Source organism: Lissotriton vulgaris, chromosome 2_1, assembly GCF_964263255.1.
Source record: "Lissotriton vulgaris chromosome 2_1, aLisVul1.2, whole genome shotgun sequence".
In the NCBI taxonomy this organism is placed as follows: domain Eukaryota; kingdom Metazoa; phylum Chordata; class Amphibia; order Caudata; family Salamandridae; genus Lissotriton; species Lissotriton vulgaris.
Window position 1 is genome coordinate 718,933,708 of NC_141687.1, and position 6,775 is coordinate 718,940,482.

Sequence of the window (6,775 nt, forward strand, 5' to 3'; positions counted from 1 at the left end):
ACTCCTCCGGGTCCAAGTCGTCAGGTAAGAAACACAAGAAGTCGAAGAGGCATCATCGCTCTTCTGACTCCCCCCGACGCTCGCGCGACGCGGCCAGGGGATCGGGTGACACCGCCCACGCGGCTCCTCGGGAGTCGCTGGCGTCGCGTCCGGCCCCATACCCTCCGGTCCCTGGGCTGAACGCGACGCCGGAGGAGATTGAGCGTTTCCTCATGGCCATGAGGTCCCTTTCTCCTCGGACGGGTTCCGCGGCGCCTACAGGCCTAGCGAACCCGTCTGGGGGCCCTAGTGGGTCGGGGGCTCCGACCCCGATGCTGTTGGGTGCTTCGGCCCGACGCCGCCGGCGCCTTCGGGCGGCACCGTCCCCGATGCCTCCTTTGTTTCGGTTCCGACGGCGCCTATCGGCGCCGCACCCGACGCCGTTTGGAGATTTTTACTTCTATGAACCGACCTCATGCAATTACGACCCTGAGTCTCAGGAGATGGGTGATGAGGAGGATTGGGAGGGGTCTGAGGACCCTCTGACCAAAGAGTGTCAGTCTGATATGGACTGAGCAGGAGACCTTGGGGAAGCTAGTGGCCTGGACACCTCTCCAGACACTGGATTTGTCTCTCCTCCTACCGTGGCTTCGAAGGAGGGAGCTACCTATGGTGTGGTGTTGACAAGGGCTGCCAAGGCCTTGGGCCTTAAGCTCCTCGTCGCGGCCGTGAGGACTAACCTCCTCACAGAGGTCCTTAAGCCACAGTCATGCTCCATGGAGCCTCTGCTGCCGTTTAATGAGGCCTTGACCGACGTTCTTTTGGGCACCTGGTCCAGGCCCGCTACGGGTGCGCCCGTAGATAGGAACGTGGCCAGACGCCACCGCCCGGCTCCGGGCGACCCATGTTTCCTGTCCTCCCACCCCACCCCCGAGAGTCTGGTCATCCAGGCCTCTAATTCCCAGACCGCATTCCCGTCGGCCCCGCCGGACAGGGAATCCAAGAGGTACGAGAATTATGGCAAGAAGATATTCTCGTCCCTTAGTTTGGGACTGCGGTCGTCCAACACCGCATGCCTCTTGGGCCGCTACACCCACTCTCTGTGGGAGACGGTGGCGGAAGTGCTGCCAGAGTGTCCGTTGGAGGTACGGGCCAAACTCGGCCAAGTCCTTGTGGAGGGCCGGGACGCAGCCAAGTATTCCATCAGGTGTGGACTGGATACTACTGACTCGCTGGGCAGAGCGATGGCTACGACAGTGGCGGTCAGACGCCACGCCTGGCTGAGATCCGCCAATTTTTCGGCAGATGTTCAGAACACTCTGATGGATATGCCGTTCGATGGCCGTCGCCTCTTTGGCGACAAGGCAGACCACGCGCTTGAGCGCTTTAAGGACTCCAGGGCTACGGCCAAGTCCTAGGGCCTCTCGGCCCCGCGCCAGCAAACGGATGCGTTTCGCTCCTTTCGTGGCCAAGGGAGGGGCGGCGCGTCCCCACACGCGCCGCCAGCCACTCGCCGCAAACTATCGTCCAGCGCGGCCGTGGAAACCGCCGCGGAGGCGGTCGGGGAAACAGGTGGAGTCAGTCCACACCTGCCCCCGCGGCATCCACCTCTAAACCCTCCTAGTCCGTGCTTTTTGGCCCATGAGATGCCAGTGGGAGGCAGGGTTTGCCATCACCACTCTCACTGGCGCACTGTCACTTCGGACAGGTGGGTGCTGCCGATCGTCCGGAGGGGCTACTCCCTCCCCTTCGAGACGACTCCTCAAGCCATGCCACCGCAACACCACCGCGTATCGGGGGATCACTTGCGGCTCCTGCAGGAGGAAGTTTCGGCCCTCTTGGCCAAGGGGGCCATTGAGCGCGTTCCTGGGCCAGAAGTAGGACATGGTTGCTACTCCCACTACTTCCTGGTACCCAAGAAGGGCAAAGGGGGCCTACGCCCTATCTTGGATCTGAAGAACGTCAACGGCTTCCTCCGGAAGGAGAAGTTCAAAATGCTGACTCTGGCTCAGGTCTTAGCTGCCCTAGACCCAGGAGACTGGATGGTAGCGCTGGACTTGCAGGACGCGTATTTCCACATCCCCGGCGTTACCTGTGGTTCAAAGTAGGCCACGAGCACTTTCAGTTTACTGTGCTCCCCTTCGGCCTTACCAGAGCCCCACGGGTGTTCACAAAGGTGATGGCGGTTGTCGCAGCTCATCTGCGCAGGTTGGGGGTCTCAGTCTTCCCCTACCTCGACGACTGGTTGTTGAAGGCGGGCTCGCCCCAAACAGTCGTCAGCCACCTCCAGACTACGGCGGATCTCCTGCACCTGCTGGGATTTTCCATCAATGTGCCGAAGTCACACCTGTGCCCCTCTCAGAAGCTCCTTTTCATCGGAGCGGTTCTCGACTCGGCGCAGTTTCGGGTTTACCCACCCGAACAGGGGGTTCGGGATATACAGGCTCTGATTCCGATCTTCCGGCCTTTATCCCGAGTTTCGGTCAGGTTGACGCTGCGGCTTCTGGGGCTGATGGCCTCGTGCATCCTTCTGGTGCATCACGCACAGTGGCGGATGCGGGCTCTGCAGTGGGACCTGAAGTTTCAGTGGGCCCAACATCAGGGCAACCTGTCCGACCATGTCCTGATCTCAGAGGGCACTGCGAGACAGCTGCAGTGGTGGCTCACGGACCGCGATTGGGTCAACGGCGGATCCCTCTCCCTTCCCCAACCGGAGCACATAGTTGTGACGGACGCGTCCCTCCAGGGCTGGGGAGGCCACTTGGGAGAGGCGGAGATCAGAGGACTCTGGTCTCCGGCGGAGTCCCGGCTCCATATCAATCTGTTGGAGCTGCGGGCGATTCATCTGGCACTGAAGGCATTCCTCCCGTCTGTCCGAGGGAGTGTCGTGCAAGTGTTCACGAACAACACCACCGCCATGTGGTACTGCAACAAACAGGGCGGAGTGGGGTCGTGGACCCTCTGCCAGGAGGCTCTACGCCTCTGGCAATGGCTGGATCATCAGGGCGTGACTCTGATGGTTCAACACCTGGCAGGTTTTCTGAACGCCAGGGCGGACGAACTCAGCCGTCGGTGCTCGATGGATCACGAATGGCGTCTGAACTCGGACGTGGCGCAAGGCCTCTTTCTGCGATGGGGAGAGCCTTGGTTAGATCTATTCGCCACCGAAGAGAACGCGCAATGTCATCAGTTCTGCGCGTTGGAATTTCCAAGGAGGCACTCGCTCGGAGACGCTTTTCGTCGCGAGTGGAGCTGCGGTCTGTTGTACGCCTTTCCGCCTATACCACTTCTGCCCAGAGTGCTGAAGAAGATCAAGCGCGACCGGGCACAAGTCATCCTTGTGGCTCCGGACTGGGCACGAAGGTACTGGTATCCCGAGCTACTCAGTATGTCAGTCGATCCCCCGGTTCGTCTGCCTCTTCAGGAGGACCTTCTGTCGCAGCAGCAGGGGACGGTCCTCCACCCGAACCTGTCCAGTCTCCACCTCCATGCTTGGAGATTGAGCGGCGACAGTTGAGGCCATTTGACTTGCCTCCTGAAGTTTGCAACATCATTTTGGCAGCCAGGCGTCCCTCCACAAAGTCGGTATACGCCTGCAGGTGGAACAGATTTGTGGCATGGTGCACAGCAAAGGCTGTGGATCCCCTCAATGCCCCTCTTTCTGAGGTTCTCCTCTTTCTTCTCTCTCTTGCCCAGCAGGGCTCTGCTCTGGGCACTGTCAAGGACTATCTTTCAGCTCGTTCAGCCTTCCTGAGGCTGCCTGACCAACCTTCTTTGTTCAAGTCCCCTATCGTTAATCGATTCCTGAAGGGCATCACTCATACGTTTCCTTCTGTTCCCTTCGTGATGCCTCAGTGGGACTTGAACCTGGTTCTTACGTTTCTGATGTGCGCTCCCTTTGAGCCACTTCACAACTGTCCTCTTCGCCTTCTTTCTTTGAAGACTGCCTTCCTGGTAGCCATCACCTCTGCCAGGAGAGTGAGTGAGCTCCAGGCTCTATCTTGTAAGCCTCCTTTCCTTTCAGTCCATCCGGACAAAGTTGTGTTACGGACAAGCCCCTCCTTCCTACCCAAGGTAGTCACGGCCTTCCACATTGGGCAATCCATCACGTTGCTCACCTTCTTCCTGCCTCCACACCCCTCGAGAGAGGAGGAGAGGCTCCACCGTCTGGACCCAAAACGTGCGCTCTCATTTTATCTGAATCGCACACAACAGTTCCGGGTGGATGATCAACTCTTTGTTGGGTACGTGGGCGCTAAGAAAGGGAAAGCGGTGCACAAGCGGACCATCTCCCGGTGGATTATCTTGTGCATCCAGGCGTGTTACTCCTTGGCTAAGAAGGAACCCCCTGTTGGGCTGAGGGCTCATTCCACTCGAGCCACGGCCACTACAACTGCCTTGGGCCGAGGTGTGCCCTTGCAGGACATTTGCCAGGCAGCTACGTGGGCCTCGCTGCACACGTTTGCAAGACACTATTGCCTGGACAGTCAAGTCCGGAGGGACGGCTACTTTGGCCGTTCCGTCCTCCAGGACTTTTTGGTGTGATTATTGGTTCGCAGACCCACCACCACGGGGATGGTATTGCTGGGGTATCTATTCTAAGGTAAGGAATCTATCACTAACGTGTCTCTTTCAGATGCACAAGTTACTACTTGTGTAACGATATATCTGTAAGAGACATTAGTTAGTGATAGATTCCTTACCGACCCACCCATCCTCCCCGTTCTGCGAACCGATATCTAAGGTTAAGGTCATCCCCTATCAGGGCCCTAGTTTCATGGCACCAATGTTGGGATTTTGTCATGTCTCTGCGCTTCTGGCGCGGAAAAGCTGTGGCTAAGAACTGACGTCAGCACGGGGAGGCGGCGTCTAAGTACTCCGATGACGTCATCACGGAGCCCACGACACCGACGACTGACGCAGAGCCGCAGACGACGCCTACCGACGTGCAAGGGTACTGCTACGCAAAAGTTTCCGGATCCATTCTGACGCCTGGGGATATTCTAAGGTAAGGAATCTATCACTAACTAATGTCTCTTACAGATATATTGTTACACAAGTAGTAACTTGTGCAATACGGGGTCCTTGGGGACCCCCGGCCCTGGGGACCACCACCTCCCTGGGGCGTGAAATCTGTAAGAGGGGGGCCGCTTGGCTCCCCTCGTGGAGCACTCCTTGGCCCAGGGGACTGCCACCCCCCAGGGCCGGCTCCAGCAATGTCCCCCGGGACATTGCAGTTTTCTATGGCAGGGTGGGAGCATAACGTTAAAGGTCAGAACTTCCGGCTTAGTCCGTTTCTTCCAGACAATCTTTGAAGTAATACCAGCTTTTATTCATTCCTTTTTTTGGTATTTGTGTTCATGATATATATGCATTAAAAAGAAAGGTTTGGGGCTGGGAAAAGGTTTATTTAGTCAGGTCAAAATGGCTAGAGGTTCCCTTTTGTAGTGCTCATGTTGCCGACCTCCCTGTCCTGGCTCCAGACTAAAAACAGGGGGCATGCGCTTCTTTGTGTGAAGGCAGGGCTGGCACTCGAGCTCGAGTGATTTACACTGCACTACGTCACTTGCGGAACTCCGCAGAGGTTTTTTGTAACATTGCAAAACTGCACGAACTACGCCCAGGCCTGGCGTGGATAGCGTACACCAATTGATCAGACCAATTATCTTATTTATACTTTCCATAAACCACAATCCCGAGTAGTTTGTCTTTGAATGGGACAATACAATAATAAAACATCAATTAATCAACATTTGTTTAAAAGAATTATTTCTGATTTGCCTAAATTCAATTTATAATTGAAGAACTGATATAAAACTAATACTGGTTGAACTACATAAAAAATAAGAACATCTTCATAAGCAGACGGTTTAATTTCTATATCCTGAACTGAAGATTCAGGAATTGGTTTGGTTTAATTTGGGCTGAAAAAGGTTCAATAAAGGGTATACAGGACAACCCTGGCAAGTGCCTCTTTGAAATGAACATTAAGGATTGCATACCATTTATAAAAAGAGCTACTTTAGGTTTAGAATATAATATAGTCCCAAAAACATGTCAGTTTGAAGCTTTAAATATAGGTCTTCGAGGCGTGGCCAAGATGGCGGAGTAGGAGGACGCGACCTCGGCGATCTCCGGCCCAGGCCCCTAAGCACCTTATTCACCGCTGATCTCCCCCCACCATTGCTAGCTGGCGACGGCGGGTGCAGTGGGGAACTAGCGGACCTCGTTGCGAAGAAAAACTGCGCACCAGAAGGCGCCGTCGGCGGACTGTGGAAGCTGAGCTGTGATCTGCGAGAGCTGCGGCCCGACCGGAAGTGCCGCTAGGCCCGCCCTGTAGGCTAACTCGAGCCTGAGGCGCCGCGCGGAGGCCGCCAGCGCAGCCTGGAGAGGAGCAGGGACCTACTCTGGTCCGCCCACCACTGCAGTGCGGAGCCGCTGAATACGGCACGGAGCAGAGGCGAACGAGGCGGCGTGGTGTCGGAGCCCCGCCACGAAGAACGGCCGAGTCGCGGCCACGGGTGGGACTGGAGCAGTGCCTGGGGGGCCCGGGGGCCTGACCGAACCGGACCGGGGTACAGGATTGTTCCACCCGCTGAAGCCACACAGGAGGTGGCGTGTGCCTGGCGGTGTAACTCGGGCCCGGTGGGGTCTTAAGCGCCATTGAAGCGGCTGACCCCGGTGACTTGCTGGCTCCCTTATTGTGAACGGAGTGGGGTCAGACCGGGAGCTGCTTGCCAGGTGGGCTGACGCCGACATGCTACGAATTGGGGACGCCATTTTGAGACTGGAGTCT